The sequence below is a fragment of the Amborella trichopoda genome, chromosome 12 (genome assembly GCF_054954075.1).
Source record: "Amborella trichopoda isolate Santa Cruz 75 chromosome 12, AtrichopodaSantaCruz75HAP2 v2.0, whole genome shotgun sequence".
NCBI classification, from domain to species: domain Eukaryota; kingdom Viridiplantae; phylum Streptophyta; class Magnoliopsida; order Amborellales; family Amborellaceae; genus Amborella; species Amborella trichopoda.
In genome coordinates this window covers 20,888,970-20,912,797 of record NC_142347.1, presented here as the reverse complement: position 1 = coordinate 20,912,797, position 23,828 = coordinate 20,888,970, and the positions used below count along the sequence as shown (strand labels likewise).

Sequence of the window (23,828 nt, the reverse complement as noted above, 5' to 3'; positions counted from 1 at the left end):
CGGGGTATTGTAGGGTTTTGGCTAACCTAAGGGTTCGCCCATAGGGTTTTGATGGAATGATTTTTTTTTAAACTACATTTTAGGTACTAGATTTTAGGTTCCGAGTAATTTAAGTTTTAAGTTTTCTTTTAGGCTATTAGTGTCTTTTATTTCATAGAGAATTTAGGTGTAGAATTGGTAATTTTATTTCTAAGAGATCAGTGTCTATATTTAAAATTGATTAATGATTTTTAAGGAGCAAGTTAGCTTTTAGGGCATTTCTTTAATAAACGGTGCTGTTGGTATATAGCCTAGGCTCTAAACGATCAAATTAGAACCTACCTTAAAATAGTGTCGAGAAATGTAGTTTCAATAATGGAAATCTTTGTGATAGCCTTAAAATATATTTTTATATTTATTTATAAAATTTAATGCTTCAAAAACAGTGTAGATCAACATATCTTTGAAAACTTAAAAATCTTGAAAATTGACGGTCCAAAAATGTGTTACAAAATACACTATTTCCAAAACTTGAAATCCATTTTTTTCTCATGTCCATGCTTCTTGATGTCAAGATCATAAATTTGAAGATATTTGGGCATCAAAACAACCTCTTCTAGTGAAATTTTTGAGGTAGGCTCAAAATTGATTGTTTAGAGCCTCGACTCTATATAAACTTTTCCCTTTAATAAAATATATTGAAAAGAAAAAATAACGGAGAATAGAAAAAGAATTTATTTTGAGTATTGTGAACGGACCTTTTTGGCGGGGATTAGAGCGAAGTGCTTGCAAACTTTGAGAGATCACCCTCTTAGAATGTACATTGTGGAAGATAACAATGATTACCGTGCTGTAATCCGTGGGGTTAGATCGAAGTGCTTAGAGTGTTCAAGTCCAAGGTAATGTATTAAAGAAAGTATCAACATAATGCAATGGACTTTAAGAACCATCTTTTAAAAATAGATATTAGAGTGCCTTAAGCCAAATAACAAAACAGATGGCAACCACCACCACTGGGTAGTTTGAGCCAAAATGATTGAATAAATGGCAACGGCCACGAGCTTTGAAGCTTAATTTTGATGGGCCCAAGGCAACCAGAACATGGGATAGCGAGAGATCACCAGACATAAATCTTATATCTTTCTTAGGTCCAATGGTAATATGCATGGCTAAATAAGTGCGAAGGTGAGCCGTGCTTGGGTTATTAGACAGTAGAAGACATAAAATTGTAGGGGAAATTTATCAAAGTATATTTGACATTTGATTTGATGGGTAATTTGAAATTTGGTTAAAAGAAAGATGAGCAACTTGAAATTAGACAAAAAAACTATGGGTAAAAAATGTTACACATTTTAAATCGTAAGTGTAGTTAGACAAATTTAGCACATGACACAAAAAACATTGCTCAGTGCATCCTAGGGAGAGATATTTGCCAGGGGCAACTGAAGGGACTTTTTGACGAGGTAGCACAGAGTGAATAATTATTCTGATAGAATCCAAATATATATATAGGAGTTAAACGCTCTTGCAAAATAGTGAATCTCCAAGAACTTGCTAAATGGTGTCTCAATTACAATTTGGTACTCCAGTTGAAAATGTTTTGTAGGGTGTGTCAAGACTCATTCTTGTACAAGACAAAGTTATACCTAGCCTCAATTTTGGTATATTCAATGGAGTATACTAACGTTCTAAAACCAGGAATTGGGTTTTGGATTGTCCACCTGCTATATCGATATAGGTTAGCCGAATTGGTGAAAAATCACTCAAAAAAACAAAAAAAATAAAATCAAGAGGATTTTTTTGGGGGAGGGGAGCTGGGCTGCCTACCCATCAATTCTGATCCGAATCAATAATTCCCAATCTGGATCGTTGTTTCAAAACAATCATGACAACCTTGAAAAGAAATAGAGTAATTTATTCACACACCCCATCAAATTAGTGTTATTTAAAAAATCCCGGTGAAAATGTGAATATTACATTTCATATCCAGTTTTCATTTTTTTGTTTTTTCCCAAATTATCCTTATTTCAAAACTCGAAACCCTGAAGTTTTTATACATCTTTGTTAACTGCCAGTGGGCTTGCTAGATGCTGAGAAGACTTTTTCAAAAATTAGAAGATTAAAGAACTTCAAAATCTGGAGGCTTCCAAGGAGCCCACAAGCCTTAAAACTTCAAATTTTGAAAATCCAAGAGTTAAAAATATTTTGATTTCTAAACTTCAAAGTTTCAAAATCCAAAAAATTTCATGCTTGTTTTAGTGTTTTATAATAGATGTTAAATTTTGGACCTTCAAAATTTGAAGTAGGTCAATGTAGTAATTTTAAAACAATTATGAAAAATTAGATATGAACATAATACTGTAAAAGATTTAGAGAAAATTATGTAATATCCGTTTTATTTTTCGTTATTAAAAAAATACCTAATAGTTTATGTTCTTACTGATATGTCCGTTTTTTCAACTTTATAACCATTTTTTAAAAATGATTATTTTACCCATATTCAGTTTTTCAAAAACCAAAATTAGACCCATTTACTTTGCATTTTTTCTTCTCACTCTTACCTCTCTCACAAGAAATCCCAATCTATATCTCTTACATCTCTCGCAAGAAAGGGGACCTGACTGATATGATGATGGCGGTAGACAAGGAGACAAGAGGAGCAGAGGGTGCCAATGATGCAGTCCAAACACAACATGTTGCATTCGCTCTTGTTTGAATGGCCATGTGACTTGCATTGGCAAAAGACGTTGTTCCTAAAAGGGGTTTGAACCATGGTGGCCGAACTATCACCATCTCTTCCTTAAAATCACCAAGAAAATTAAACCCCATTTACGTTTACTTGGTAAGTCAACCACGTTACCTCTCTATCGTTTTTTCTTCATTTGCCGTTCTCTCTCATCTTCCTTCTTAGTTTCTCTTTTCAAATTTTATGAAGTTGAAAGAAAAAACAAACATATCTGTAATAATAGAAACTCTTAGGCATTTTTATAATAACATAAAATAAAAGTAATTTTTAACATGCCTTGATGCGATTGTGAATCACTGTGTTAATTCAAATATTAAAAACGGCAGTTTCCCTAGTTTTAAAAGTGAAAGTCACATGATCCACGCGATCATACAATGTCTATGGTGATAAGTGTCATCACCATCACCCAAACACAAAACAAGCTAGAAGCTCTCTTAATCTCCATCCAACATTTTATTAGACGGTGATCAAGACTGATGACCCCACAAATGCTGTCATCACGTGGATCATAATATACTCTCACATTTTCTTTTACAAAGCTGGTGCGCCCGCATCACAAGCCGCTATTATGCATAATAAAGGGAAAATCGCAAACCCCCCTGAAATGGAGGTTTTACGCACTTTACTCCATCCAACGGTTTCTAACAACTTTTCACAAAAACAAATGTTTTTTTTAGCAAATACCTCTATCCAAAACTTATTATTATTATTATTATTATTATTATTTCAACGAAATTATCATTTGTAACAAATCATTTTCGAATCGTAATAAAAAGAAGTACTGGACAACACTTGTACAATGCCGGACTGCCCACTTCAAAACATGACTACTTCAAAAAGTGAGACAACGTCTTTAAAATGTATGACCACCATATCAAAACGTCACAATATCCCTTCAAAATGGGGTATTGTCGGACTGCCCCTTCAAAATGGTGTACACCAATTTAAAACGCCTATGACCACCATATCAAAACGTCAAAATGTCCCTTCAAATTGCGGTACTGTAGGACTGCCCCTTCAAAATGGCGTACACCAATGTAAAATTCCGGACCGCTTATTCAAGTAAAAACTAATTGCCGGAGCGCTACCGGATCGCTACCATTAATACTGAACCGGATACAATAAAATAAAATAAAATAAAATAAAATATTGGGTGGGGTGAAGTGCGTAAAAATTCCGAAGGGGTTTGTAATTTTTACAATAAATCCTTTGAATTTGAGATTTTAGGTCTCCCATGCTACCAAATCAATTTCGGGTTTTCTACGTGTACATTTCTAGGGTTCCATCTTCTAATGGATGATTAATCCTTTTCCACTGATGTTTCCTGCTCATATTTTGCAGCATTTTCACTAGCTTTCGTTTTGCTATACTGGTTGCACCTGGTTTTACATGCAGTCATGAGTGCTGGTTTTTCACTCTTAAAGCTCTCATAACTGAACGAATCTCTGAATTGTAGTTTTTGCTTTTTCCCTCCTATATAATCTCTGAGTTTCCAGTTGTTTTCTTCTTTGTAATGGATGTGCTGTTCCGCCGATACGATCATGAGGGCTAGGTTTGTCATTTTTCCTATTAGAGAGAGGTCTTGGTGCTTCACCAAATCAATCGATAAAGACTCTGGTTCTAGTCCAAGCTTATTCACTCTGAAGAATTTGTGGAAGAGGATTACCAAAAATGAAGAAGGTGTTCAAGGAAAGGCTGAAATTGTCATTGAATTCTTCTCAGAAAAGGTTGGTTTCCTTTATTTTATGTGTTTCAATCTCGATCACAGGAAATTCCAGATTATTCATGTGTTTTCACACTTCAGTGGAAAATTTAAAGCAGAAAATGAATGATTGCACTGTGTCTGTATCTGTGTATTTATCCTTCCAAATGAATCGGGCATGGGTTGCTCTTGGGAAGGCTCCAGATGGAAGTTTTAAGCATAAAATTCATGGGTAAAATTCTTGGTGAACTTTATGGGTGATTTTTTTTTTGGTTCATTTTTGTGTTTAGACTTCACACTTTCTCCTTGGGCATGTGTCACTTATGAATTGATGATAACCATTTATTCTTATCCATTTATTTTTTGAGAATGAACTCATATCTACGAGTTATTCTATATTGAATTGGTGTAGCATGGGACAGCTTTTATTAGCATGTGTTCAACCAACCGAGTTTTTCTTGAAATCCCTCCAAGGATATCACCAAGGTGGAAGTCACATTCCCTGCAAGGTTAATTCTCAAACTCCTAATCATATTCTTAAATTATTATAAGTATATTCAGTTTATTCCCTGATGCATATCATACTGTTATTTTGATTACGGGCGATTGTGTTTTGTTTCGATGCTTTCATGCCTCCCATTCGTTTTGTAACTTTTGTTTGATTCATCTGATTGCGTGTTAATGCCCATGATAGTAAGGGACAACATTTATTATCTTGGAGATACACTCATTGGACACATTCATGTTTTTGTATATCATTGTTTTTTACGTCAAATGTTAACGTGCATATGTAGTGTTTGATGGTGCTCCTGCACCTGCTGCTAATAAGCTGATACTACCACCACCACCACTACTACACCTGCTACTAAGCTGATACTACTACTAGTACCACCACTACTCCTACTTTCTTTGGTGGTTAAGTTTATTCCCACTACTTCTACTACTATTGCTGCTACTTATCCTCCTACTGCTACTATCACCAACCCACCTCCTCCTCCTACTGCTTCTACTTCTGTTGCTGCTACTTCTATTCCTTCTACTCCAACTCCTACTGCTGTTGTTATTACTGCTACTCCTGGTACTCCTGCTGCTACTACTGCTACTGCTATTGCAGCTGCCACTACTATTACTTTGATTGTTTATTGTGACCAATGCTTAATGGCTTGGTTGTGTCCACTTGGTCTTAGCCAAGTTACACAGACTCGGCCCCTGGTTCAGCTGAGTATCCGAGTACAACTCGGGTACATTAAAAAATAAATAAACATAAAAAATATGTGAAAATTTGGGGATCAATTTATAAAAGTTTTACATGCAAATTTGCATGTGTTTTACCCTGATTTATGAGTTTTTATCGTCAAATTCCATATTTTTGTACTTTACATTTTTTGGATTTTTCTGAAATCCAGAACTTATTTCAAACTTATTTTTTTTATAGTATTTTCAGCTTATTCGAATTCCTTATGTTGGTTTTTGGTTTGGGTTTCACTTTTAAAGTTTTCATTTTATATTTTAGCTCTTTTATTTTTATTTGTTAATTTTCCAGGGTTTTTTAGCTTTGTATATGACTCTGCAGAGTCCACTTGGACTCGGCTGGGTTACTCAGCTTGGGCCATGGCCGAGTCTGAGGCCTGAGCAAGTCAAAAGGTATCGTTTGCCACTAAGTAGAAATGTGTTGTATATTGTGTCAAGTACCTTGTAAACTTTTGTATTGTGATTTTTCCTCATGTCATCTATGATGTTATTTTAACTGAAGCTATGATAACTTTGGTTTGATATTCTTTTTTGGCTTTCACAAATTTCCAGCTTGAATCCAAGGCTTGTTCGCCGTAGGCTAAGGCATGTGGCTCTGAGGTAAATGCTTTTTATTTGTATTCTGTTTGATGAGTTGCAATGCTGAGACTTGTGTCTAAAAACACGGGATCGGGCATGGAATTAGGCAAGGGGCAGGCCCAAGTCATCTCACTGAGTCCGAAGTCTGACCAGTCAAGACTCAATCCAGAATCACTGGTTTTTTAAACACCTGTCCTGGCAGACTTGGTAAGACATGTTCACGACTCAGGTTATCTGGGTTCGGGTTGTCTAGAACTAGTAGGGTGCTGGTTCTGAGTGACTTGGGAACGTCCAGCTTGGACTCCCGAGTTTTTTAACACTGGCTAAGATAGTAGCAGTTCTTTTATTTGACATGGTTAAACCCTGAAGGTGAATTTCAAGTAGGAGCATATTATTGTTTGTTTTCATGGGAGAGTTGTCAGATAAATGATTATATGTTTTATCTGATTTCAAATGTTGTGAATGCGTCTTTGAATTGAAATTTATTTCATCGGCATATTTACGCTATGGTATTTTCAACCGGATTGGGTTTATTATCATTGCTTTATAGTTAGATTATTTAGTTTTAGAGTTATCCCTGCTTCTATTATGTCTTTGCTATGCTGGTTAGGCATATTGACTATGTGATAGGAGGTCTCTTTGTAAGGATTTAGTTGGCTCCTTTTAATATTTTAACAGAGTCTGAAACATACTTTTCACTTTTCCTTTAGGCACCAGCTGCATAGGATGATACTTTTGTTGTGCTGGTCATGTTGAATCCATGGTTAATTTATTCATTAGTAACATGCCGAGGGTGTTATTGTTTCATTTTTGCAATCTTCGCCTGCCTTTGTGTTTGAGGGTATCGATCTGTAATTGCTGATCCAACTTAATCTTGGAAAATGCTTCATTGCCATAATATTCTATCACTATTGTTGCTGTTGTGTGTTTTCTTTTTCCAAGAAAATATTTTAAACTGTAAAATAGATTTTATATATTCAGTTGTGGAATGCAGTCCGCTTTATGGAGCTCAACAAAGAAATCTTGTGATGATTCTACATGAAATACAAATTATGTAAATGCTCATATTGGTTTAACACTTGGCCAAACTGCCCTCCCTTGAAAATTAATTTAAATATGTACAAATGATTATTGGAATGATTGAATCATCGAAATTATATGAGTGATTAGTGTTAATACCTTTACTTTATGGGTTAGGATGTATTCTACGATAGGTGTTCTGTTCATTTCCTTTGTGAGAGTACTAAAATGCTGTTAATAGGTATATAAGGAGGGGGAGTTTCCTCAGTTATCAACAAAGGGAGAAAGAGTTTATGTGTTTCTCTTACTGTTCCCAAAAACGAAAGCTTTTCAAAAAGAAAAAAAAGTTATTTTTTTCTTTTTTGAAAATTGGGTGGTCAATTTATTGATGTGACATTGGAGCGCGGCAAATTTTATGTTCTGGAAGTTACCCCTCGACAGTGAGAGGTCTTTATATTGGAGATAAGACTTGCTGCAAGTGTGCAGGTATTCTGGTAGTCTAAGTGTTGACTTGGAGAAATATGCCTTCTTTAGCTTGAGCTTAAGTTATAACTAGTGTTCGCAAAATCGAATCGGAATGGTTCAATGGATATAAGCTCGAAAGCGGTTTAATCGACCTAACCGGTAAATCGGCCGATTCAACTGTTCTAACCGTGCAAGTCCTGGGTAGTGTTGAAAAAAACTAAAAAGATAATAAAAAAAAGTTATCTGCTAAAATATATAAAGCATATAAAGGGTGAGGTTTGTATAGAGCTAAGCTCTAAACAATCAAATTGGAGCTTACCTTCAAATAGTGTCGAGAAACGTGGTTTCAATACTGAAAAATTTTCTTATAGCCTTAAAACATATTTTCATCTTTATTTATAAAGTTTAAAGCTTCAAAATAAGTGTAGATTAATAGATCTATGAGAACTTGAAAATCTTGAAAATTGACGGTCCAAAAATGTGCTACAAAATACACTATTTCCAAAACTTGAAATCCACTTTTTTATCATGTCCACATATCTTGTTGCTGAGATGATGAATTTGAAGATATTTGGGCATCAAAACAACCTCTTCTAGTGAAATTTATGTGGTAGGCTCCAATTTCATTGTTTAGAGCCTCGGCTAAAATTTTCCCTATAAAGAATGATTAAAACAAAATACATTCAAATGAAGTTGAAAATTAATGAAAAAAATGGATTTAATGAATGATTTGTGCCTAAGGGTATTTTTAAAATTTTATGAAAAAGATGGGAAAATATAAAAGCGAGTATTAATGACCAAAACAATTTTAATCTTTACCATAATGTAAAGAATATTTCAAAATGCATTACAAACCAAATTCCTTATTTTTGAGAATTTATATACATTTTTTTGATTTTTTTATTTCTAAATATCGGACGATCATCAAAACCGCCCCAAACCGGAACCGGCCAGTGGCTAGTTCCTATCTAACTGGGCGGTTACCGGTTAGACCGCTCGGTTTTTCCATCAATGGTTATAACTTAGTAATTTTGAGCTTTATTCTATTTAAAGAATCCGACATCATTGCAGCTTATGGTGAGTTGTTGATCTTCAAATATGGTGGAAGATGCTTGAGGTTGACTAGGGCTTGAACTACCAAGTTTGGGCTTGGGTTCATTAGGGTGGAAAGCTTGAGCTTGGCTCAGCTTGTTTCCTTAAGTGAGATAATTATATATTTTTGTTGATGGGATTTATTTTTTGGGACAAAGAAATGGATTATATGGACACAACTATGTCCTTTTCCCTAAATATCGATGACTATGGCACCAAAAATTACCAAAAAATTTTTAGAAGAGTGGTGCCGACTCTATGGTGTAAGACACTAATAACTTGGTTGGGGGACAAGATTTATTGTCTATGGATGAGAGGGTAGCACTCGCAAGATGTGCGCTTATTGAGCCTGTAAGTCGTATGTCATTTGATAATGAAGATGAGTTGAATTACTAGTACGTCAAGCTTGTGGGGTTTGACATAAATAAAGGGGTACATTTATAAAAGACGGTAAAAGATTTGGGTGAGTGATTGAGTGTTCGAGGCAATTATACCCTCATCATATATATGAGGGTAGTCAAGACCGTCATTCTCAAACAAGGTGTGGTTGTTTGGCAAAATTACGCTTTAAGAAGTATGACAAACAAAGATGTGTAGTTGTTAAGTTTGAGACATAGCATAACCGTGCTGTCACATCACCATCTAAAACTAGGTTCATGGGCTTCCATAGGAAGATTTTCGACTCTTTGAAAAAGGTTATCGATACTACGGAGCCCTTGTTGGTTATGATGGATTACCTTTACAAGGAAGCTAGAGGAGTTGAAAATGTGCCGTTTAATGCTAAAGACTTTGAAAACCACCTACATAGTCAAATGAGGAAATTAAAAGGAAATGATGCACATATAGTTATGGGATGATTGCATTCGAAGAAAGATTTGAATCCTACTTTGTTTTTAGAGAGCGGCTCGATGAATTAGGCAGGCTTATTGGTGTTCTTTGGATATAATCTAGTTCAATAATATCGTATCAATTCTTCTATGACGTAGACATTTGATACCACATACCAAAAAAACGCATTTAGCATGCCTTTTAGGTCGGTCCTTGGAGTCAACCAGCACATTAATACTATTTTCCTTGAATGTAGCTTTATTTTTTATGAGACCATCGATACATATACTTGGTTATTTGAAAATTGGTTAGAGGCAATGGGAAAAAGCAGCCATGTGCAATAGTAATTGATCAAGAGTTGGCCATAACTGCCGTAGTTAAGGTCTTCCCTAAGAGTAATCATCATTTTTGTAAGTGGCATATAATGGGGGGTACATCTTTTTGTGATGGCTAAGTGGGGGGCCATCATTTGACTGACTAATGCCAAGTGGGGGGGCATCATATGACCGAGTAATGACAGGTGGGGGGGCCTCATTTGACTAACAAACGGCAGGTGGTGTGACATTGAATTCATTGGCTAGTATCTTTTGGCATTAATTAGTCCATTGTACCACTTACAAAAATGATTACTGCTCTCAGAAAAGAACTTCGTAATTGTGGCAATTATGGCCAAATCTTGATCATGATAATTGTACTTGGTTGTTTTCCTCTCATTGCTTCCAATCAATTTTCAAATAACCAAATAAATGTTTCAATGGTCTCATAAAAAATAAGGGCACATCCAAAAAATATAGTATTACTATAATGGTTGGCTCCAAGGATTGGCTCAAAAGGTATGCTAAATGCGTTTGTAGGTATGTGGTATCAAATGTTACCGAGTCATGGAAGAATTGATATGATATTATCCAACTAGATTCTACTCAAACAATACCAATAAGAATTTATAATTCATCGAGCAGCTTTTTAAAAATAATAGGATTTGAATATTTCTTCGAATGCAACCATCCCACAATTATATATACATCATTTCCTTATTTGGCTATGTAGGTGATTTTCAATGTCTTTAGCAATGAACGATACATTTTCTGCTCCTCCTGCCTCCTCATAAAAGTAGTCCATTATAAGTCTTGTCTTAACCATCAAAGATCCTATGGTATTGCTAACCTTTTTCACAGAGTCGGGAATCTTCCAATGGAAGCGCATGAACCTAGTTTTAGATGGTGATGTGAGAGCATAATTACGCTCTTTCGCAAATTTAACAACTACCCATCTTTGTTTGTCATCCCTCTTAGGGCCTAAGTTTGCTAGATAACCACACCTCGTTTGGGGACGAGGGTTTTGACTACCATCATATTTATAATGATGGAATACTTGCTTTAAACACTTAAACACTCGCCCAAATCTTTCATGTCTTTTATAAATGTACCTCTTTTATTTATGCCAAACCTCACAAGCTTGGCGTACTTTAGGTAATAGCTCATTTTCATTATCGAAAGACATGCCACTTATAACCTCAATTGCACACTTGTTGCGAGGGCAGCGTTGCCCCTTCATTTATAAACAATCGATCTTGTCTCCCATCCAAGTTACTAGTGTCTTGCACCATAAAATCGGCACTACGTTGAAAAAATGTTGGTGCCACGATCATCGATATTTAGAAAAAAGGACAAAGTTGTGTCTATGTAATTCATTTTTTTGTCTCAAAAAAATGAATCCCATTAGCCGAAATATATAATTATCTCAAATATGGCTTTTCCACCATGTTCTTTTAATGGATTCCAACACGGTGAACATGAACTGTAGTCTATGTTAGCAGTTGACTATAAAACACTATGCTATTACAGTTGTAAACCAAAATACATACATCGCTATACTATTTCACACAATTCACTCCCGACTATAGCTTGTAAAAATGTAACACAACATAATGCTGTAATTTTGAACACAATAGAAAACAACAGAATAATCACGCATGGCCACACAAAATTACCATGAAACTGATCTTTCTCTCTCAAATCCCCATACGATAAAACTTTTATCAAAAAAAAAAAAAAAAAACCATATGATATAACAACTGATTCAAGATACTTTTAAGAAACCACAAACTTATTTAATTGGCAACTGTTAAATATTAGCTGTAAAATTAAACTGGTGAGAATCTGAAGAATAACATGAGATTCATACCAGAATATGATGAAACAACTGATTGAAGATGCTTTCAAGATGCCCTAGAAAAAGAGATAGAGAGATTCCGAGACAAAGATGAAAAAAAAAAAAAAAAAAACGAGATATAAAGAAAGTGATGCCTAAAAAGAGATGCAAAAAGAGAGAGAGGAAAAAAAAAACTAGAAAGAGAGGGAGATGGAGAAACAAGTGCCCTGCCGCCCGCCCCATGCCCCCCTCAAGGAAAAAAAAAAAACTAAGATAGAGAGAAATAGAAAAACAGAGATGCCCCAAATAAATGAGATGGAGAGAGTGATGCCAAGACAGAGATGCCCCAAAAAAATTGAGATATAGAGAGAGAGTGATGCCTAGACAGAGATGTCAGAGAGAGAGAGAGAAATGGAGAGACAGATGCCCCCAAAGACAACCAAGATTGAGAGTATGATAGAGAGACAGAGATGCCCCAAATAAATGAGACAGATAGAGAGTGATACTCAGACAGAGATGACCTAAAAAAAAAGGAGATATAGAGGGAGAGTGATACTTAGACAGAGATGCCCCAAAACAAGAGCTATGGAGAGAGATGAAGAAACAGAGATGCAAAAAAAAAAAAATGACATAGGGAAAGAAAAAGAGATAGAGATGCCCTAAAGAAAAACAAGATAGAGAGAGCTTCCTTATATAGAGATAGAGAGAGTAGGAGAGATTGGAGGGCAAAAGATGAGGAAGCGTACCTGATTTGTCACAGGGAGCAGCTGGTCTTGGCCCTTGTAGGATCTCCGAGCTCTGCTGGCTTTGACGGGAGAGGGGTTTGATGACAGTTGTAAAGAGAGACAGAATTGGGTTACTTGGTTTGAGTGGAAGAGAGAGAGATGTTTGACGTTCGGTTTTGTTTTTGAATGGAGAGTGAGAGTGTAACCTGTTTGAGCGAAATTTTGAGCGAGAACTTTGGGTGGTTTACGGTTTTGTTTTTGAACGAAGAGAGAGAGAGTGTGTGTAACCAACATGATCGAAATTTTGAACGAAAAATTTCGGTTTCGGGGCATTTACGACCTGTGCCTGACAATGTTAGGCATTTTTTTCATCATCAAGAGGGACGGTGTAACCACAATGAGCGTTGAGCTCCCTTCCTACATTTTGGCTATAGGTTATCTTTTTCCATATATATATATATATATATATATATGAAATCCTTTTGTAGAATTTATTTCAAATATTTCCATTTTACAAAGTTTATGCAGTTTCACGTCCTTCTCTACTGTTCATTCACATTTTGTGGAATTTTAGGGGTGTCAACAAGCCAAGCTAGCTTGCGAGTTGGCTCAGCTTGGCTTGTAATGAACCAAGCTTGAACAATATTCTGTAGCTTGACAAGCCTGGCCAAACCAAGCCAATCTGGATGGCTAGTTTATTAATCAAGCCAAGCTGAAGTTGAGGAACTGTACCTTGAGCACGGGTTGAGCTTGTTTTTTATATTGTATGTAATTAATTGAGATCATATTTACAAATGCAAATTTTAAAAACAGATGTTGCCCAGAAGAATGGCTTATGCTTGGCTTGTTTATCGGTTGACTTGGCTTGTTGCTTGATTACTGGCTTGTTTAGGACTTGAGTTGGCTTTTCATGGGCTCACTTAAGGAGACGAGCTGAACGAAGCTCAAGCTTCCGGCCCCTAATCAATCCAAGCTCAAGCTGGGTAGTTCAATCTCTGAGTCAACCTCAAGCATCTTCCACCGTGCAAGCCAAGCGTGAACATGTCCAAGCTCAGCTGTGGGGTGTCTGTGTCCTTTTGTTTTTCTATGTTTCATACTTTATGAAACTGTGTTCATTGCTTAAGTTATGAAATGAATGCCATCACTTAAAAAGATAGTGCCTAATGCTTCGTCTACTTTTGTTTGAATACTTCTCCATGCTCTTTGTTACGTGTGTATTTGATTCATGCATGTTGTTACTTTTTTTAGAAAATCTTTATTGCCATGCCTTTATAGAGTCTCATTTTGAATCAAAGAGCTACATATGGGACATTTCCATCATTCATATTAAGTTCTCTCAAAGCTTATAATATTAACTGGCTGATTTTCTCTTTATGTTGCTGATATTTTTTAGTAGGTGGTTTGGGTGAACTGCATTTTAATGAAAGAGGTGCTCCACTATTTTCTGGGGATCCATTTATCACAGGAGATTCTTCTATGGTTTGATGTCTTTGCTTCCATTTACAGGGGCTTTAGCTGTGAGTTTGTAGGAGGTACTCTCACTGTTACAAATGATTCATAATTTATAAATATCATAAATGTTTGATGATGAATTACTATCTTTGTTAGAAGAATGCTTAATAATTACCCGTTAAATTCACTCTTCTCATGCATGACTTCATCTAATGGCTGGATTAGAAGTCTGTAGAATATGTTCCTTGAGCTTCCTTTCTGCATCATATGACCTGATCTCTTATGCTTGTTGTCTATAATATAGAATTGCCTGTGCTCTGCACACTTTAGGTTTTGCATGCAACGATTTTGATTGACTGCTAATGATGCACTGATCCTTTAAAATTGCTATAGTACCCTAGTCGGACAATTTAAAAATAAATAAAAACTGACACCCTAAAAAAAATTTAAGTTTTCAGCCTAAAAAAAACCAAACATAAAATCGCAAATTGATGGTGAAGTCTTGTTCACCGCTGTGTCTTTGCATCATAGCTGTTTGTACTGTTTCATGAAGTCTCCATGCAGAGCCAATAGCTAGTGCATTTTTTTGCTTTGTCTTAGGAAATGCTTAATGATGGTTACATGACTTCCCTCTTCTAAATTGTACAACCTTTACTTCAGTGAAGGCAGATGCTTTTGAGACATTAATTCGAAAGTCAGCAGCCTGTGGTTAACTAGTCTTTCTACTACTATTTCACTTGTATTACCTTTGTAACTCGTGACTATATTCTTAGTTGCTACATGTCCCATTTCATTCCTTTAACTGGCCTCCTGAACCCTGCCTGGTATGGGGAACTATGGTTCTGTAGGAATTGGATTCCAGCATTAGAAATGGCATATCCTTGGAGATCTATTGGTTCAGTCTACCATCATTGGGGGTGGCAGTGGGATTGCACATTAGGCTCTTTGCCACCAGTTTGCTTGACCTCAGATCAATGAGGGGGAGTCCTCAAGTTCATTGGTTACGTAATGGTCTTAAGAGTTCCTGTCTAGATTTTCCCAGTGCTTTGGCATATGCATTATATTTTGTCAAATTATGGTCCATAATTTTATGCATTAGAAAATGGATGATTAACTTAACTTAGTGGAATATGTATCTATTTCAATCTGTGATTACATTCTGCTTGATATAATGAAAAATCGTGGTTGCGCTCTTTGTAATATGAGTCTGGAGTTTAGTTCCAATCTTGCTGACTCTGAGCCTTGTTGATGAGTTGTTGCCCCTTTCCTTTCAGTGCAGTAATTCCTCATATGAAAAGGCAATAATTACATTGGATTGTACTAAATTTCATATGTACTTTTTTTCAGCAAGTAGTTGTAATCATATTTCAGCACTTCTGTTTATGCTGCCTGTCATTCAATGTAGTTGTTCAACATAGTGCACGACGGGTTTCTGATACTTTCATAGTGTATTTCTTTTTTATTTTATTTTTTGAGAGAATCCATAGTGTAGTTCTCTGTGTTCATTTATCCATACACTGGCTCTGGTCGAGATATGGACTAGGTTTGTGATAACATATCTGACAATGTGCTCACTTTTGTTGTGAATGCAAGAGAAATTTCTTGCATGCAAGAGTCTCTTGTGTGCGTATACTTGAAGATGACTATTGATGCTGTGTGGGTGGAATATATGTGAAGAAGCTGCATGACTGGTCAACACCTGTCTATGCATCACTTGTTGAGTGCGAACTTGTATGCATGAAGTTCATGATGCCAGTCATACATGAAATTGAAATGAAGCACACCATGTCAACTTAATCTTGTGCTTGTGAGATCAAGTCCATATATATTGGATGTTTAGATTCATTTGCCATCTGGGTCCTTTGAGAAACACATGGTAGGAACTGGAGAAACTATTAAAATATCAAAGTAAAAAACCCAGGGCTTTCATAAATCTTGAAATCTGCTCAGGCCCTTAGAGTGATGGCTTTAACGGATTGATCTTTTTGTAGGGAGTACAAGACTCAGAATAGAAATGAATCAGCTATTTGTGGCAGATTGCTTGTGAAGTTTCATGGTGAAGGTGATGCCTTTGAATATCTTGAGAAAGCCTCAAATAACCAATTCTGGTGTAATGGTCCAGCATGGCAGCACAAAATTTAAATTATGTTGGCCACACATTGTTGCGCTAAGCAAACAAATGATTAAGACAACAATGAAATTTCCTATATGAATTTGCTAATGTATAAATGAAATGTGCAAAACTAAGTTGTTATCGAAGTGTATGACATAAGTATTTTTTACAATTTCTTGATATTCCAAGGAAAATGTTTCATTCTTGCAGGGAAAGCATTTCTCTTGCTTTTATGTTTCAATTAATGTACCTGATGACATTTAAGGATCTTGATCCACGTGATGTCTTTATCCCAGGATTTTTGGTTACATAGATAAGGAGTTCGATGAAAAACACCTCATGTTGGAAGTGGACACACTATAGTATTTTTTGAATGCTCCTTAATTAAACTGACATTTAGCTCCTCGTTAGACAAGGAAGCTGTTTGAATAGGAAAAAGTTTGTCTTTTATTTTTTAACTCTATAACAAATTTTGACCAGAATATAATCTGAATACCATCTAGCTCTAACAATACCTTTCTAAGACAAGCTTTTATTCTGCTAGAAATTTCTGCTCTGACATAACATGATGTTCATGAATCAGCTTTTTTAAGCAAATCAGAATATTGTTTATTAGTACTTGCGAGATTGTATTTACCGTTTTGCATTTATTTTTTCATGATCACAATGTGATCACAATGTGTAATAACTTTCTTGGTGCTTCTAACTGATTTTAAGTTCTCCCCTTACCCAACATACCTTTCTTTTGGATTTTGTTCCGTGCATATTCTCATTGGCGAGCTTGTCAGGTGTGTGTGGTGCCCTGAAATGTAATGTACTTACAGAATTGTTCCCCAATTGTTGGATAAATCTTGATACTACTTTAGGATATGTTTGAAATAATTTGTATAATATAATGTTGTCATATATTTGAATATTTGAAGAAAGACGGTTGTATGATTTTCTTTTGAAGTTTCAGGGTTTGTTGGCCATTTATTTCATGACAAATAATTCTTTGTAAACAGTGTGCCTTTATTGTGTTATCTGATTAGTAAAAGTTCTGCCTTCGTTGTTGCGTTATTATGCATTTTAGTGAAGTCTTATAATCGTTTAACTATTGCTATTGTTTTATTTTGTGTGAATACAGTATAATATTTTTCCTCGGAGCCACCGTTCCTAGTACTATTATTGCACAAGTACTCTTAACATCAAAGTTGTTGCATCCACCATCCAGTGCATTATACTTCTTATTAATTTTTATGCACACCATTGTATAATCTTAAACTTTGATCCCACCTTAAATTGTTCTGGCATTTTTCATTGCACATGGCTTCTCTATATATGCCTCTAAAACTTGGTTCGCTGGAGAAAAAATGTAACGGAATTTTGAATACTGAGTTATTCAACTGTTACTCCATCATGTTTCAATGTTTCCAGTAGAGTTATTTGTACTTCGTCCCCATATTCATTGCTATTCAACCATTAAACTCTTCAATTCGAAATATGTTGCTGACTGCTCTTTTGTATCACTACCTTTCAAGAAGGTGTTCAAAATTTTAAAAGACCTTTGAAATGTTTTAGAAAACCATCTCTTGTCAAATTATTATACACAATAAAATAAGATGTTTCTGATGTCGCCCCAAGCCTCACTTATGGATCTTTTGCTAAGATCTAACCCAACAGAGGTTTGTTACTTTTCTGTATTGAGCTAATTCGGGAAAACTAAAATGGTTAGATTTTGTTATACTTATTGAGATTAGTCTAATCCCAAGATGAGAACAGGCCATCTCTGGTGCTGCATGCGAAGGAGCATGGTTTTGGTTTAAAGGTTTCGTTCCCTGTATAATTTTGAGTTGATAACCTAATTTAGAATGTTAGCCACTCCCAATCATGTAGTGACAAAGTGTGCATATGTGAGCTTTTTAAGTTTTTTGTGTTCATGCTCACTTGACCACATAACATCTGTCTATATTATTATACATCACTGTCAATTTCCCTAACATACTGTTCTTATGTTGTTTGTCATTATTCTTTCATGCCTAATGAACCAACCACGATTTGTATTTGTAATCCTTTGCTGATCCCTTATAACTTATCATCGTATGTTTGCTTTTGTGCAAAAGTATGATATGGATTAATTCATGAATAAGAGTGTCAATTATATTTATAATTTAATTTATATTTTTATTAGTATTAAATCGATCGTCATGTCGAGCTCTACAAAAAAACATCAATCTTTCGATCAATCGAGCATCATAACGATCTCGGATCATCCATAAAAAATCATACACGTTCTAAGGCAATACAGAGACTCTTTTAGAATTCTACAAATTGTTAGGAATAAGTAAATATGTCATTTTGCACTTTATTTTTTAATTTCTTTTAATTCAATTAAATTTTAATTTTCAGCAATTAAATTTAATTTTGATCATTCATTCATGTTTGTGCACAACACTACATGTACAACATACCATCATTGTACGCATACCTATAGACTGAATAAAAATTTTATTTTGCCTATTTTTGCGTCGCATTTTGCGAAAAAGAGCAAGGAGAGAGAAAACTTTGGGTCGATACACCTAAACTTAGTCTCTCTTTCTGTCTCTTCTTTTTCTCTCTCATCTTTAACACACGGCGTAAGCCTATCCCGTCTGTGCTTCACTCTTTCTTTGTTTTTTTCCTTGCCTTCCTTCTCGTGGTCCCCCATGCTCTTTCTATTTCCATTTACCCCTGCGTGACCATTTTCTCCATGTGGACTCTCGGGTCAACCACCTCCTCTTTTCTCTGGTAGTCCCTCGCGTCCACCTTCTCTTCTCTCGTTTTTTTTCCCATACACCTTGCAGCAACCTCTCTTCAGTGTACCCTCGTGGTGCTTCCCTCACTCACGTCCCATGGTCCCGTAAGACCACCAGACCCCAAATCCCTCTTCTCTAACCCCGCGCGAACGTCTACCTATCGCGGCGCGAACCTCTTGCCTGTCACCGTGCTCATAGCATACCCCAGCGCCGTCTCGTGCGCACAATCTTCCCTATCACCTCATCGCGGTGTGCCCCTCTCCACACCATTGCCGCACACCACCTCTGTCACTACTTTCTCTCTCTAACTCCCCACATAAGCCACATCTCACCACCCCTGACCAGCAGCTGATCACCCCTCTCTTTCTCGGCTTCCATCTTCGCTCACCTGCGATCAACCTCAGCCACCTTGTTGCAGCAACCAACCTGCCCATCTTCGCCTCCTCTTCCTCCGCTGTTGGCCACCTTTGCTGCCCTCTCTTTCTTCTTCTTTGCAGCCCCGCTCAGCAACCCAAACCTCAGCCCTTTCTTCCTCCACCAGCTGTAATCTCAGCCAACTCTCCCTAATTCCCTACTACCAGTAGCAGCTTCCCTATCTCACAATCGCATTTTTTTACCCACGACCACAATCTCATGCGTACCCATCAGCAACCTTCCCAACAACTCTCGCACCTCTCAATCTCCACACTTCCTGCCTTCCACACTTTTCTCCCTTCTCTCATCCACAGTCTTCAATCAGCAACCACCATCAGCACCTCTCGACTTTTCTTCCTCAACCACTCTGCTGTCCACCTCCTTGGCCGGGTCCTAACAGTTTCTTATGCTCTGCTGCCTGCAACCCTATCTCTTTTGTCCCTCTCTTCACCCACTTGAACCAAGTAGCAACCTCTGCAGCGAGCCTTTCTCTCCATTGTCCCTTCTCTCTGGCACCCGCCCGCGACCAGGATGAGAACCATCTCTCCCCATCTTCTTCACCCCCATCTTAGCCGCTCACTTGCCTCCACCCTGCTGCAACTCATTGCTGCCACTCTTTTCGCCCCTCTCTCTTCTCCGCTCCTGTCACCTCCTCCACCCTGCTGCGTCCACCTTCATCTCCATCCCACTACGTTCTTCCCCTCCACCTTCGCTTCTTCCATTGTCTCATGCTTTCCGCCCTTTGCCATTTTCCACTTTCTCTCACTAGAAAACCCACAAGACGAAAAAAAGCCACAAACGAAATCCATTCCCACCTTTCGTCTTTTTTTTTTCCGTCTGGAAGTTTTCGTTAGTTGCGTTTTCTCATTCCCATTCAATTCTTCATCCAAACCCCCCTCAACAAGTACCCAATACACAATCTTCTCTCACTCTCTTAAGACAACACGTTTTTTTATATGTACCTCACATCCTCTCAAAACCCAACGTCAAATCCTCTCACTTAACTAAGAGTACTTCCTCTTTTTTATTACTAGTTTCCTTACCCTCTTCCATTCATACCTAATAACCAACTCTCTCTCTCTCTCTCTCTCTCGCTCTCTCTCTCTCTTACCCAAATAATCTAATAACCCAAGCCTTGCCCTTCCCATGACCAATTAACTTATTATTATTATTGTTTGACTCATTGTCACCTTAGTTTATTTTATGCTATTTTCTTTTACTCCCTTTACCTTATTTCATTTACTCTATTTATTTTATTTTAATTTATCTTTATCTTCTTTATTTTATTTTATTTTCTTTATTTATTTCATTTTATTTTACTCACCTCTCTTATTTTATTTCTATGACCTCGTTTTATTTTATTTATTTTACTTCACTTCATTCCATTTTAATCCTAACTCCATCTTCTAATCTCATTTTATTTCAATTCATCTCTTTCATTTTTTTCATCTCATTCCACTTTACTTTTCATTTCACTCCATTTTATTTTATTTTATCTTTGACAAGTCTGAGTCCCCAGATCCACTTGTTGGGGACGTCTTACATGTGTGTGTGTGTGTTTGCAGGAAAGGAGAAACAGGTCAAGAGAGGCGATTCTAAACCGATCATAAGTCAGGGGGGCTTTCCAACATGATCTAAAAGGGCGCACACGTGAGCCAGCCCGAGTGTGTCACGGACTCACGTGAGGTATGTCCCGCCTCACGATCCAAATTCCTCATTAGTTGGATATATGCCCTTGTTCTTAAACACGGTTATCGAGAGAGCGATCTTAGGTCCCGGGCTCCGAACCCGAGACACGTGTCACCCGATTACCTAGATCCGGGAAGGTGAGATCGAGGCACCTAACCACATACTTTCCTGTAGTTCGCAGCATTATTAGTCACTACTGAGGCAGTATTTTCAGGTCCAACCTCATCTACAATTTTGTCCACGTGTGTGCATATCAGTCTTTCAGTATGTTTCTTTCTTGATATGTCAATACTAAAATGGTAAACAATGCCCCTAAGGCAATCTATTAAAATATTGACAAGATGCCTATGGGATTTGTCTTTCCAACAGTCTTTCATGATGGTCACTCTTGTACCTGATCAACAGACCTTGAACTGTGCAATATGCTTATCGACATCATGAACAGCAGCTTTTAAACATGGCTTTGCAAGAGCCTTTGTAGTTGGACCTCTACCACCCAGCCCTGCCTCAGGTACATAAGCTATCATTTGTGGGTAGAAGTCGAGCTTGCAAGATTAAATGGCAGCGCATTAGCATACCAGAACATGTTAATCATCTTTCTCGCAATTTCTATTAATATACCTGCTGACGGAAATTATATTTATTTTTTTATGATATTGTGGCGTGTGGGGATCAAGTCCAAAGGGTTCGTGGGTCATTGGTGGAACATTTATTGGTTCATGTCGTTGAGTAGTAGATGACTGACTATAAAAGGATGGGCGACTAGAGAAACTACGTCTCAATCTACTAAATGTGTACTTAAGCAATGAAGGCATGTATCCTCCCTTACCCGGTACTGCAGGTTGTTGCGGCCAACGGCTACTGGATGTACCATCCTTTCCCCCATACATCTCTTGAATTTCCATTTGTCTATAATTCAGTTCTTGGAGGCTGGCAATCCTAGTTCGTTCCATTTGCGTCTCGAACTTTGCTCCTTGGTCTTCATCCTCATCTATTGGACTTTCTTATCCCCTCACTTCCTCCTTCGCATCCCTTTCTCTCATCACTTTTTTTCCTTTTTCATCCGTAATTAATTTTAACATTTGTTGTTTTACTACCCGTAGTACTTATTTACAACCGGTGACATTATCTTTTATCCAAGCAAGGTGTTCTTTTTTAGGCGATAAATACCACCACCCATTTTCTTGTTACAAAAATTACATCGAACTCTTCTTTTATCATTCACTTTTGTGTTGTACTACCACTTCATATCTCCCCTCATCTTATTATTTTCTTGTAAATTTTCCTAAACATAAAAACTCATTAAAAAAATATTTATTTGAGACTTTTTTGCCTCAATATTTTACCCAAGCAAGGTGCTTTTTGTATTTTCGATGACCACAAAACGAAATAAAGCATTACAAATTGATACATCCCTCTTTGCATAATGCAACTCAAGGTAATTAAGCATACAAGTAAAAAAACAAAAAAAATAAACAAATAAAAGATGTTCAAACAAAATTCCATTTTTAAAATTAAAATGTTTGCAACAAAGTTTTTTATGTATTTCTTTATGGGCCATAGAAGACAATAATAAAAGAAAAAGTAAACTATGGATGATGCAACAATATATGCTCTGATACTGTTCTAATGTTGATATTGAAAAAAGTTGTTTTAATGCTGGAAAACTCTTTAACGCGGTTTAGAATTGGGTTTGAGAGCATATATTTTTTATAAGATAATGTTCCCAGTTTTTCGAAGGGTTGTGAGTCAAGGTAGTAAGAGAAAGCACTTCATTTACTCAATAACTTGGTTATCAAATGCAGGGTGTGGGTCAAGGTGTTAAGTGCTGCTTCAAATTGCTAAATAGCATATTTTAAAAAAATATGGCCAAATCAATTTTCAAATGGCCAAACCTCATTTACTTAGTAACCTTTTGAGTTGGGTTTTAACATGAAAAAAAGATTTATATAAGATGGCAACTTTAAAGTTTAGAATTCAGATGCATATTTAAAAAAAGGGAAAAGTTTATATGAGGTTGCAATCTTAAAATGTAGAATCACATATGCACCTCAAAAATCTATCAAAAATGTTGTTTTAATGTTGAAAAAACATTCTAATCGATCATCTCGACATCGAGATGTATGAATAATATGGAAAAAAAAAAGTTTTTTAGTCTCGAAAATAGTGCATTTTGCAACACATTATCTAGACTGTCCATTTTCAAGATTTTTAGATATTTATAGATCTACTTCATTTTAACTATTTTTGGAATTTAAATTTTTTTAATTACGTATGAAAATATATTTTAAGATAATACTAAGAATTTTTTGCAACAAAATTAAATGTTATGATAAAATTTTAAGGTGCAATTTAATTGGATTTTTTAAAGTTGCAACCTTACCGAAACAGTACCCTTAACAAAAAATAGGTTAATTTTTTATCCATTTCAGCACGTGGAAACATGAGAGATGAGTAAAACATTTTTTAGTTTTTACCTCTTTTTTTCATAAAGGCTAATAAACAAATTTCAGGAGTATGAAGTTGCAACAAATGATATATAACTTGTAACAAATAGAAAACTAAATTAGAAGAAAATATCACAACCAAACAAGAAGTTGATAATTCACCAACAGTCAATTATCAAATTTTTCATCAAAACTCAAAAATCCACAATAATCCCATAAACCAGCAATACATGAACCAAAAAATAGGATTGAAGAGCAAAAAAATGATGCACACTTATAAGAATGAGGAGCAATGAGACCTTGAATCGATTTGAATTAAGGAGCAAAACAAAATCATTATACGAACAAATAAATAAATAAATAAATAAATAAATAAATAGTTAGAGAAAAATAATGAAGCA

General features: G+C 36.1%; 1 long non-coding RNA gene and 1 pseudogene across 2 annotated transcripts; one reads left to right on the top strand and one right to left on the bottom strand.

Annotated features, from left to right (window-relative positions):
• Positions 1–3,965: 3,965 nt before the first annotated feature.
• Positions 3,966–23,541, top strand: LOC105420874 (uncharacterized; annotated as a pseudogene). Its single transcript, XR_016045149.1, has 8 exons — positions 3,966–4,449; positions 4,481–4,659; positions 4,840–4,936; positions 6,231–6,278; positions 13,968–14,059; positions 16,821–21,244; positions 21,350–21,491; positions 21,658–23,541. The product of XR_016045149.1 is annotated as an uncharacterized LOC105420874 (transcript).
• LOC148779485 (uncharacterized) lies at positions 11,539–12,970 on the bottom strand. The gene is made up of 2 exons (XR_016046447.1): positions 12,560–12,970; positions 11,539–11,890 (listed from the first exon to the last, which is right to left on the bottom strand). It is a non-coding gene; the product is annotated as an uncharacterized LOC148779485 (long non-coding RNA).
• Positions 23,542–23,828: the final 287 nt, after the last annotated feature.